The sequence below is a fragment of the Arachis hypogaea genome, unplaced genomic scaffold (assembly GCF_003086295.3).
Source record: "Arachis hypogaea cultivar Tifrunner unplaced genomic scaffold, arahy.Tifrunner.gnm2.J5K5 arahy.Tifrunner.gnm2.scaffold_84, whole genome shotgun sequence".
Lineage (NCBI taxonomy): Eukaryota > Viridiplantae > Streptophyta > Magnoliopsida > Fabales > Fabaceae > Arachis > Arachis hypogaea.
Genome location: NW_027255499.1, coordinates 3,242 through 16,136, shown reverse-complemented (window position 1 = coordinate 16,136; position 12,895 = coordinate 3,242). Strand labels below are relative to the sequence as shown.

At 41.6% G+C, this 12,895-nt stretch overlaps 1 non-coding gene across 1 annotated transcript; it reads left to right on the top strand.

Moving 5' to 3' along the window:
* Positions 1 to 11,440: 11,440 nt before the first annotated feature.
* LOC112804824 (small nucleolar RNA R71) lies at positions 11,441 to 11,548 on the top strand. Its single transcript, XR_003203445.1, has one exon. It is a non-coding gene; the product is annotated as a small nucleolar RNA R71 (small nucleolar RNA).
* Positions 11,549 to 12,895: the final 1,347 nt, after the last annotated feature.

The following is a 12,895-nucleotide window of genomic DNA, read 5'->3' as shown; positions in this document are numbered from 1 at the left end:
CACAACCAAACTCTAAGTTGGTGTTGAACTCCCACATTCAACTCTAAGTTGGTGTTGGAGTTCCAACATGGCTCTGGCATCTGTGAGGCTCCATGAGAGTCCTCTGTCAAGTACTGACATTAAAGAACGCTTGTTGGGAGCAACCCAATGTTATATTTTATCTATTTTCTTTGTTATTTTATCTTTTTTGTAAGTTGATGATCATCAGAAGTCACAAAATTAATGAAAAAGCAAAACAGAATGAAAAACAGGAAGAAAAACAGCACACCCTGGAGGACGCACCCACTGGCGTTTAAACGCCAGTGAGGTTAGCTGTTGGGCGTTTAACGCCCAGTCTGGCACCATTCTGGGCGTTTAACGCCAGAAAGGGGCACCAGACTGGCGTTAAACGCCAGAAAGGGGCAAGAAGCTGGCGTTAAACGCCAGAAATGGGCACCAGCCCGACGTTTAACGCCAGAAATGGCTCAAAACGTGATTTTGAATGCCATTTGGTGCAGGATGACTTTCCTTGACACCTCAGGATCTGTGGACCCCACAGGATCCCCACCTACCCTACCACTCTCTCTCTTCTTCACCAATCACCTCAACACCTCTTCCCCAAAAACCCTTCACCTATCAAGTCCCATCTTCTCTTCACCACTCACATCCATCCTTCATAAAACCCACCTACCTCACCATTCAAATTCAAACCACTTTCCCACCCAAACCCACCCTCAAATGGCCGAACATCCCTCTCTCCCTCTCCTATATAAACCCTCCTTCACTCCTTCATTTTCACACACCCTAAACACCATTTCTCTCCCCTTTGGCCGAACACAAAGCCATTCCCTTTCCCCTCATTTCTTCTTCTTCTACTCCCTTCTTCCTTCTTTTGCTCGAGGACGAGCAAACATTTTAAGTTTGGTGTGGTAAAAGCATTGCTTTTTGTTTTTCCATAACCATTTATGGCATCCAAGGCCGGAGAAACCTCTAGAAAGAGGAAAGGGAAGGCAAAAGCTTCCACCTCCGAGTCATGGGAGATGGAGAGATTCATCTCAAGGGTGCATCAAGACCACTTCTATGAAGTTGTGGCCTTGAAGAAGGTGATCCCCGAGGTCCCTTTTTCACTCAAAAAGGGTGAATATCCGGAGATCCAACATGAGATCTGAAGAAGATGTTGGGAAGTTCTTACCAACCCCATTCAACAAGTCGGAATCTTGATGGTTCAAGAGTTCTATGCCAATGCATGGATCACCAAGAACCATGATCAAAGTGTGAACCCGGATCCAAAGAATTATCTTACTATGGTTCGGGGAAATACTTGGATTTTAGTCCGGAAAGTGTAAGGTTGGCATTCAATTTGCCCATGATGCAAGGAGATGAACACCCTTACACTAGAAGGGTCAACTTTGATCAAAGGTTGGACCAAGTCCTCACAGTCATATGTGAAGAGGGCGCCCAATGGAAGAGAGATTCAAGAGGAAAGCCGGTTCAATTGAGAAGGCATGACCTCAAACCCGTGGCTAGAGGATGGTTGGAGTTTATACAACGCTCAATCATCCCCACTAGCAACCGGTCCGAAGTTACCATAGACCGGGCTATCATGATCCATAGCATCATGATTGGAGAAGAAATAGAAGTTCATGAGGTTATAGCTCAAGAGCTTTATAAGGTGGCGGACAAGTCCTCTACCTTGGCAAGGCTAGCCTTTCCTCATCTCATTTGTCACCTCTGTTATTCAGTTGGAGTTGACATAGAGGGAGACATCCCCATTGATGAGGACAAGCCCATCACTAAGAAGAGGATGGAGCACACAAGAGACCCCACTCATCATGAGATCCCTGAGATTCCTCAAGGGATGCACTTTCCTCCACAAAACTATTGGGAGCAACTAAACACCTCCCTAGGAGAATTGAGTTCCAACATGGGACAACTAAGGGTGGAGCACCAAGAACACTCCATCATCCTCCATGAAATTAGAGAAGATCAAAGAATCATGAGGAGGAGCAACTAAGACAAGGAAGAGACATTGAGGAGCTCAAGCACTCCATAGGATCTTCAAGAGGAAGAAAGAGCCGCCATCACTAAGGTGGACCCGTTCTTTGATTTCCTTGTTCTTTATTCTTCTGTTTTTCGAATTTTATGCTTATGTTTATCCATGTTTGTGTCTTGTGATCATTAGTGTCTTAGTGTCTATGCCTTAAAGTTCTGAATGTCCTATGAATCCATCACCTTTCTTGAATAAAAACGTGCTTAATTGAAAAAGAAAAAGAATTGCATGAATTCTGAATTTTATAATAGTTTAATTATTTTGATGTGGTGGCAATATTTTTGTTCTCTGAATGTATGCTTAAACAGTGCATATGTATCTTGAATTTGTGGTTCATGAATGTTGGCTCTTGAAAGAATGATGAAAAAGGAGACATGTTACTGAGGATCTAAAAAATCATTACAATGATTCTTGAAGCAAGAAAAAGCATTTCTATTCAAAAAAAAAACGAAAAAAAAGAGAGAAAAGAAAGAAATAAAGTTGTGATCCAAGGCAAAAAGAGTGTGCTTAAGAATCCTGGACACCTCTAATTGGGGACTTTAGCAAAGCTGAGTCACAATCTGAAAAGGTTCACCCAATTATGTGTCTGTGGCATGTATGTATCCGGTGGTAATACTGGAAGACAGAGTGCTTTGGGCCACAGCCAAGACTCAATAAGTAGCTATGTTCAAGAATCATCATACTCTACTAGGAGAATCAATAACACTATCTGGATTCTAAGTTCCTAAAGAAGCCAATCATTCTGAATTTCAAAGGATGGAGTGAGATGCCAAAACTATTCAGAGGCAAAAAGCTAAAAGCCCCGCTCATCTAATTAATACTGATCTTCACAGATGTTTTTGGGATTCATTGCATATTCTCTTCTTTTTATCTTATTTGATTTTCAGTTGCTTGAGGACAAGCAACAATTTATGTTTGGTGTTGTGATGAGCGGATAATTTGTATGCTTTTTGGCATTGTTTTTAGTATGTTTTTAGTATGATATAGTTAGTTTTTAGTATATTTTTATTAGTTTTTAGTTAAAATTCACTTTTCTGGACTTTACTATGATTTTGTGTGTTTTTCTGTGATTTCAGGTATTTTCTGGCTGAAATTGAGGGACCTGAGCAAAAATCTGATTCAGAGACCAAAAAGGACTGCAGATGCTGTTGGATTCTGACCTCCCTGCACTCGAAGTGGATTTTCTGGAGCTACAGAAGCCCAATTGGCGCGCTCTCAACGGCGTTGGAAAGTAGACACCCTGGGCTTTCCAGCAATATATGATAGTCCATACTTTGCCCAAGATTTGATGGCCCAAACCGGCGTTCAAAGTCACCCTCAGAAATTCCAGCGTTAAACGCTGGAACTGGCACCAAAATGGGAGTTAAACGCCCAAACTGGCACTAAAGTTGGCGTTTAACTCCAAGAGAAGTCTCTGCACGAAAATGCTTCATTGCTCAGCCCAAGCACACACCAAGTGGGCCCGGAAGTGGATTTTTATGTCATTTACTCATCTCTGTACATCCTAGGCTACTAGTTTTCTATAAGTAGGACATTATACTATTGTATTCTCATCTTGGTTCTTCTGGTTCCCTCTCTGGGGCCGAAACTAATGATCACTCTTGTTCTTATGTATTTTCAACAGTGGAGTTTCTACACACCATAGATTAAGGTGTGGAGCTCTGCTGTACCTCGAGTATTAATGCAATTACTATTGTTCTTCCATTCAATTCCGCTTGTTCTTGTTCTAAGATATCACTTGTTCTTCAACTTGATGAATGTGATGATCCGTGACACTCATCATCATTCTCACCTATGAACGTGTGACTGACAACCACCTCCGTTCTACATTCGATTGGGTGAATATCTCTTGGATTCCTGATTGCACGATGCATGGTTGATCGCCTGACAACCGAGTGCTCGTCTGACAAACGAGCCAACCATTCCGTGAGATCAGAGTCTTCGTGGTATAGGCTAGAACTGATGGCGGCATTCAAGAGAATCCAGAAGGTCTAACCTTGTCTGTGGTATTCTGAGTAGGATTCAATGATTGAATGACTGTGACATGCTTCAAACTCCTAGCAGGCGGGGCGTTAGTGACAGACGCAAAAGAATCGATGGATTCTATTCCGGCCTGACGAGAACCGACAGCTGATTACCCATGCTGTGACAGAGCATAGGCAACGTTTTCACTGAGAGGATGGGAGGTAGCCACTGACAATGGTGAAACCCTACATGAGCTTGCCATGGAAAGGAGTAAGAAGGATTGGATGAAGACAGTAGGAAAGCAGAGAGATGGAAGGGAAGGCATCTTCATGCGCTTATCTGAAGTTCCTACCAATGAATTACATAAGTATCTCTATCTTTACCTTTATGTTTATTTCGTTCATCATCATACATCCATTTGAGTCTGCCTGACTAAGATTTACAAGATGAGCATAGCTTGCTTCATACTAACAATCTCTGGGGGATCGACCCTTACTCGCGTAAGGTTTATTACTTGGACGACCCAGTGCACTTCTGGTTAGTTGTGCGAAGTTGTGTAATGCCATGGTATTGAACACCAAGTTTTTGGGTTCATGACCGGGGATTATGAGAGTTGTGAAAAGTATTGTTCACAATTTCGCGCACCAGTTAACGTGGCAACTAACGTGGCCAATTATGAGCTTGGTCCAACGTTAGTGACAAAGGAGAGTGTCACTAACGTTGGCCTTGTTGTCTTCTTCCACGTTAGAGTTCACGATAACTTAGTTAACGTGACTCTTAACGTGGGCTATGATGGCTTCGAGGGCGTTATTGGCGATTACCTTTCTCACTAACTTTGCAAGCTAGCTCCCATTCCATGTTAGAGGTCACGTTAGCTAAACTAACGTGGCTGCTAACGTGGTTCTTCTTTGCTTCTTTTGTCCTGAAATCAAGCAACAAAGTGCATCAAAGTTCTAGTACAAGTCATGAGTCATGCATCATCCATTTTGTCATATAATTCATGCAAAATTCTCATGAAATCATGTAAAGTGCACAATGTATGCTTGAATCAAGATGTAAGTGAATATCCACCCAAAACTATCTTATTTCTTAAGAAAATGCATGAAACTACCCTAAAAACAGTAAAGAAAGGTCAGTGAAACTAGCCAAGATGCCCTGGTGGTGCACGAAATTGTGATCAATACTTTTTCACAACTCAAATAATCCCTAGTAATGGCCCCAAAAACTTGGTGCTCAATACCATGGCATAAACATAACTTCGCACAACTAACCAGCAAGTGTACTGGGTCGTCCAAGTAATAAACCTTACGCGAGTAAGGGTCGATCCCACAGAGATTGTTGGTATGAAGCAAGCTATGGTCACCTTGTAAATCTTAGTCAGGCAAACTCAAATGGGTATGGTGATAAATGCATAAAACATAAAAGATAAAGATAGAGATACTTATGTAATTCATTGGTAGGAACTTCAGATAAGCGTATGAAGATGCCTTCCCTTCCGTCTCTCTGCTTTCCTACTGTCTTCATCCAATCCTTCTTCCTCCTTTCCATGGCAAGCTTAAGCAAGGGTTTCACCGTTGTCAGTGGCTACCTCCCATCCTCTCAGTGGAAATGTTCAACGCACCCTGTCACGGCACGGCTATCCATCTGTCGGTTCTCGATCAGGCCGGAATAGAATCCAGTGATTCTTTTGCGTCTGTCACTAACGCCCCGCCCTCAGGTGTTTGAAGCACGTCACAGTCATTCAATCATTGAATCCTACTCAGAATACCACAGACAAGGTTAGACCTTCCAGATTCTCTTGAATGCCGCCATCAGTTCTAGCCTATACCACGAAGACTCTGATCTCACGGAATGGCTGGCTCGTTTGTCAGGTGAGCGCTCGGTTGTCAGGCGATCAACCATGCATCGTGTATCAGGAATCCAAGAGATATTCACCCAATCGAAGGTAGAACGGAGGTGGTTGTCAGTCACACATTCATAGGTGAGAATGATAATGAGTGTCACGGATCATCATATTCATCAAGTTGAAGAACAAGTGATATCTTAGAACAAGAACAAGCAGAATTGAATAGAAGAACAATAGTAATTGCATTAATACTCGAGGTACAGCAGAGCTCCACACCTTAATCTATGGTGTGTAGAAACTCCACCGTTGAAAATACATAAGAACAAGGTCTAGGCATGGCTGAATGGCCAGCCTCCCAATGATCTCAGAACTAGATGTCCAAAGATGAACATACAATAGTAAAAGGTCCTACTTATAGAGAACTAGTAGCCTAGGGTTTACAGAGATGAGTAAATGACATAAAAATCCACTTCCGGGCCCACTTGGTGTGTGCTTGGGCTGAGCAATGAAGCATTTTCGTGTAGAGACTCCTCTTGGAGTTAAACACCAGCTTTAGTGCCAGTTTGGGCGTTTAAGTCCCATTTTGGTGCCAGTTCCGGCGTTTAACGCTGGATTTCTGAGGGTGACTTTGAACGCCGATTTGGGCCATCAAATCTTGGGCAAAGTATGGACTATCATATATTGCTGGAAAGCCCAGGATGTTTACTTTCCAACGCCGTTGAGAGCGCGCCAATTGGGCTTCTGTAGCTCCAGAAAATCCACTTCGAGTGCAGGGAGGTCAGAATCCAACAGCATTTGCAGTCCTTTTTAGTCTCTGAATCAGATTTTTGCTCAGGTCCCTCAATTTCAGCCAGAAAATACCTGAAATCACAAAAAAACACACAAACTCATAGTAAAGTCCAGAAAAGTGAATTTTAACTAAAAACTAATAAAAATATACTAAAAACTAACTAGATCATACTAAAAACATACTAAAAACAATGCCAAAAAGCGTACAAATTATCCGCTCATCACAACACCAAACTTAAATTGTTGCTTGTCCTCAAGCAACTGAAAATCAAATAAGATAAAAAGAAGAGAATATGCAATGAATTCCAAAAACATCTATGAAGATCAGTATCAATTAGATGAGCGGGGCTTTTAGCTTTTTGCCTCTGAACAGTTTTGGCATCTCACTCTATCCTTTGAAATTCAGAATGATTGGCTTCTCTAGGAACTCAGAGTCCAGATAGTGTTATTGATTCTCCTAGTTAAGTATGATGATTCTTGAACATAGCTACTTTATTGAGTCTTGGCCGTGGCCCAAAGCACTCTGTCTTCCAGTATTACCACCGGATACATACATGCCACAGACACATAATTGGGTGAACCTTTTCAGATTGTGACTCAGCTTTGCTAGAGTCCCCAATTAGAGGTGTCCAGGGTTCTTAAGCACACTCTTATTGCCTTGGATCACAACTTTATTTCTTTCTTTTTCTTTCTTTTTCTTCTTTTTTCGTTTTCTCTCTCTCTTTTTTTTTGTATTCACTGCTTTTTCTTGCTTCAAGAATCATTTTTATGATTTTTCAGATCCTCAGTAACATGTCTCCTTTTTCATCATTCTTTCAAGAGCCAACATTCATGAACCACAAATTCAAAAGACATATGCACTGTTTAAGCATACATTCAGAAGACAAAAATATTGCCACCACATCAAAATAATTAAACTGTTATAAAATTCAAAATTCATGCAATTCTTTTTCTTTTTCAATTAAGCACGTTTTTCATTCAAGAAAGGTGATGGATTCATAGGACATTCATAACTTTAAGGCATAGACACTAAGACACTAATGATCACAAGACACAAACACAGACAAACATAAGCACTAAAATTCGAAAAACAGAAAAATAAAGAACAAGGAGATTAAAGAACGGGTCCACCTTAGTGATGGCGGCTCTTTCTTCCTCTTGAAGATCCTATGGAGTGCTTGAGCTCCTCAATGTCTCTTCCTTGTCTTTGTTGCTCTTCTCTCATGATTCTTTGATCTTCTCTAATTTCATGGAGGATGATGGAGTGTTCTTGATGCTCCACCCTTAGTTGTCCCATGTTGGAACTCAATTCTCCTAGGGAGGTGTTTAGTTGCTCCCAATAGTTTTGTGGAGGAAAGTGCATCCCTTGAGGAATCTCAAGGATCTCATGATGAGTGGGGTCTCTAGTGTGCTCCATCCTCTTCTTAGTGATGGGCTTGTCCTCATCAATAGGGGTGTCTCCCTCTATGTCAACTCCAACTGAATAACAGAGGTGACAAATGAGATGAGGAAGGCTAACCTTGCCAAGGTAGAGACTTGTCCGCCACCTTATAAAGCTCTTGGCTATAACCTCATGAACTTCTATTCTTCTCCAATCATGATGCTATGAATCATGATAGCCCGTCTATGGTAACTTCGGACGGTTGCTAGTGGAATGATTGAGCGTTGGATAAACTCTAACCATCCTCTAGCTACGGTTTGAGTCATGCCTTCTCAATTGAACCGGCTTCCCTCTTGAATCTCTCTTCCATTGGGCGCCCTCTTCACATATGACTGTGAGGACTTGGTCCAACCTTTGATCAAAGTTGACCCTTCTAGTGTAAGGATGTTCATCTCCTTGCATCATGGGCAAATTGAATGCCAACCTTACACTTTCCGGACTAAAATCCAAGTATTTCCCCCGAACTATAGTAAGATAATTCTTTGGATCCGGGTTCACACTTTGATCATGGTTCTTGGTGATCCATGCATTGGCATAGAACTCTTGAACCATCAAGATTCCGACTTGTTGAATGGGGTTGGTAAGAACTTCCCAACCTCTTCTTCGGATCTCATGTCGGATCTCCGGATATTCACCCTTTTTGAGTGAAAAAGTGACCTCGGGGATCACCTTCTTCAAGGCCACAACTTCATAGAAGTGGTCTTGATGCACCCTTGAGATGAATCTTTTCATCTCCCATGACTCAGAGGTGGAAGCTTTTGCCTTCCCTTTCCTCTTTCTAGAGGTTTCTCCGGCCTTGGATGCCATAAATGGTTATGGAAAAACAAAAAGCAATGCTTTACCACACCAAAATTAAAATGTTTGCTCGTCCTCGAGCAAAAGAAGAAAGAAGAGAGTAGAAGAAGACGAAATGAAGGAGATGGGAATGGCTTTTGTTTTCGGCCAAGAAGGGGAAGAAGTAGTGTTTAGGTTGTGAAAATGAAGGAGTGAAGGAGGGTTTATATAGGAGTGGGGGAAGGGTAGGGTTCGGTCAATTGAGGGTGGGTTTGGGTGGGAAAGTGGTTTGAATTTGAATGGTGAGGTAGGTGGGGTTTTATGAAGGATGGATGTGAGTGGTGAAGAGAAAGATGGGATTTGATAGGTGAAGGGTTTTTGGGAAGAGGTGTTGAGGTGATTGGTGAATGGGTGAAGAAGAGAGAGAGTGGTGGGGTAGGTAGGGATCCTGTGGGGTCCACAGATCCTGAGGTGTCAAGGAAAAGTTATCCCTGCACCAAATGGCAAGCAAAATCTCGTTTTGTGCCAATTCTGGCGTTAAACGCCGGGCTGGTGCCCATTTCTGGCGTTTAACGCCAGCTTCTTGCCCTTTTCTGGCGTTTAACGCCAGTCTGGTGCCCCTTTCTGGCGTTAAACGCCCAGAATGGTGCCAGACTGGGCGTTAAACGCCCAACAGCTAACCTCACTGGCGTTTAAACGCCAGTAGGTGCGTCCTCCAGGGTGTGCTGTTTTTCTTTCTGTTTTTCATTCTGTTTTTGCTTTTTTCATTGATTTTGTGACTTCTCATGATCATCAACCTACAAAAAACATAAAATAACAAAAGAAAAATAGTCAAAATATAATATTGGGTTGCCTCCCAACAAGCGCTTCTTTAATGTCAGTAGCTTGACAGAGGACTCTCATGGAGCCTCAGAAATGCTCAGAGCTATGTTGGAACCTCCCAACACCTAACTTAGAGTTTGAATGTGGGGGTTCAACACCAAACTTAGAGTTTTGTTGTGGCCTCCCAACACCAAACTTAGAGCTTGACTGTGGGGGCTCTATTTGGCTCTGTTTTGAGGGAAGCTCTTCATGCTTCCTCTCTATGATGACAGAGGGATATCCTTGAGCCTTAAACATCAAGGATTCTTCATTCACTTGAATGATCAACTCTCCTCTATCAACATCAATCACAGCCTTTGCTGTGGCTAGGAAGGGTCTGCCAAGGATGATGGATTCATCCATGCACTTCCCAGTCTCTAGGACTATGAAATCAGTAGGGATGTAATGGTCTTCAACTTTTACCAGAACATCCTCTACAAGTCCATAGGCTTGTTTTCTTGAATTGTCTGCCATCTCTAGTGAGATTTTTGCAGCTTGCACCTCAAAGATCCCTAGCTTCTCCATTACAGAGAGAGGCATGAGGTTTACACTTGACCCTAAGTCACACAAGGCCCTCTTGAAGGTCATCGTGCCTATGGTACAAGGTATTGAAAACTTCCCAGGATCCTGTCTCTTTTGAGGCAGTTTCTGCCTAGACAAGTTATCCAGTTCTTTGGTGAGCAAAGGAGCTTCATCCTCCCAAGTCTCATTTCCAAACAACTTGTCATTTAGCTTCATGATTGCTCCAAGGTATTTAGCAACTTGCTCTTCAGTGACATACTCATCCTCTTCAGAGGAAGAATACTCATCAGAGCTCATGAATGGCAGAAGTAAGTCCAATGGAATCTCTATGGTCTCATTTTGAGCCTCAGATTCCCATGGTTCCTCCTTGGGGAACTCGTTGGAGGCCAGTGGACGTCCATTGAGGTCTTCCTCAGTGGCATTCACTGCCTCTTCTTCCTCCCAAAATTCGGCCATGTTGATGGCCTTGCACTCTCCTTTTGGATTTTCTTCTGTATTGCTTGGAAGAGTACTATGAGGGAGTTCAGTAATTTTCTTGCTCAGCTGACCCACTTGTCCCTCCAAATTTCTAATGGAGGACCTTGTTTCAGTCATGAAACTTTGAGTGGTTTTGATTAGATCAGAGACCATGGTTGCTAAGTCAGAGTTATTCTGCTTAGAACTCTCTGTCTGTTGCTGAGAAGATGATGGAAAAGGTTTGCTATTGCTAAACCTGTTTCTTCCACCATTATTATTGTTGAAGCCTTGTTGAGGTCTCTGTTGATCCTTCCATGAAAAATTTGGATGATTTCTCCATGAAGGATTATAGGTGTTTCCATAGGGTTCTCCCATGTAATTCACCTCTTCCATTGAAGGGTTCTCAGGATCATAAGCTTCTTCCTCAGATGAAGCCTCCTTAGTACTGCTTGGTGCATTTTGCATTCCAGACAGACTTTGAGAAATCATATTGACTTGTTGGGTCAATATTTTATTCTGAGCCAATATAGTATTCAGAGTGTCAATCTCAAGAACTCCTTTCTTCTGACTAGTCCCATTGTTCACAGGATTTCTTTCAGAAGTGTACATGAATTGGTTATTTGCAACCATTTCAATCAGCTCTTGAGCTTCTGTAGCGTCTTCTTCAGATGAAGAGAGCCTCCAGCAGAGCTATCCAAAGACATTTGGATAGTTCAGAGAGACCATCATAGAAAATACCTATGATGCTCTATTCAGAAAGCATATCAGAAGGACACTTTCTGATTAATTGTTTGTATCTTTCCCAAGCTTCATAGAGGGATTCTCCTTCCTTCTGTCTGAAGGTTTGGACTTCCACTCTAAGCTTACTCAATTTTTGAGGTGGAAAGAACTTTGCCAAGAAGGCATTGACTAGCTTTTTCCAAGAGTCCAGGCTTTCTTTAGGTTGTGAGTCCAACCATGTCCTAGCTCTGTCTCTTACAGCAAAAAGGAATAGCATAAGTCTGTAGACCTCAGGGTCAACCCCATTAGTCTTGACAGTGTCACAGATTTGCAAGAACTCAGCTAAAAACTGATGAGGATCTTCCAATGAAAGTCCATGGAACTTGCAATTCTGTTGCATTAGAGAAACTAATTGAGGCTTAAGCTCAAAGTTGTTTGCTCCAATGGCAGGGATAGAGATGCTTCTCCCATAAAAGTCGGGAGTAGGTGCAGTAAAGTCACCCAGCACCTTCCTTGCATTGTTGGCATTGTTGTTGTTTTCGGCTGCCATAGGTTCTTCTTCTTTGAAGATTTCTGTTAGGTCCTCTACAGAGAGTTGTGCTTTGGCCTCTCTTAGCTTTCTCTTCAAGGTCCTTTCAGGTTCAGGATCAGCCTCAACAAGAATGCTTTTGTCTTTGCTCCTGCTCATAAGAAGGAGAAGGGAACAAGAAAATGTGGAATCCTCTATGTCACAGTATAGAGATTCCTTTAGGTGTCAGAGGAGAAGAAAAGTAGAAGACAGAAATAGAAAATTCGAACTTATCAAAGAAGATGGAGTTCGAATTTTGCATTAAGGAATAGTGTTAGTCCATAAATAGAAGGATGTGAGAAGAAGGGAAGTAATTTTCGAAAATTAAGGAAAAGATTTTGAAAACATTTTTGAAAAACACTAATGATTTTCGAAAATGAAAGTGGAAAAGAAATCAAGTGATTTTTGAAAAAGATTTTGAAATTAGAAATCAAAAAGATTGATTGAAAACTATTTGAAAAAGATGTGGTTAAGAAGATATGATTAGTTTTAAAAAAGATGTGATTGAGAAGATATGATTTGAAAAACATTTTAAGAAGATTTGATTTTGAAAATTAATGACTTGGCTATCAAGAAAAGATATGATTCAAACATTAAACCTTTCTCAACAGAAAAGGCAACATACTTGAAATGTTGAATCAAATCATTAATTGATAGCAAGTATCTTTGAAAAAGGAAAGAAATTGAATTTGAAAAAGATTTGATTGAAAAGATTTGATTTGAAAAAGATTTGATTTTGAAAACTTTTGAAAACTTGAAAAAAATTTGCATTGAAAACAAAATCTTCCCTCTTGTGCCATCCTGGCGTTAAACGCCCAGAATGGTGCACATTCTGGCGTTTAACGCCCAAAACTATACCCTTTTGGGCATTAAACGCCCAACCAGGTACCCTGGCTGGCGTTTAAACGCCAGTCTGTCCTTCTT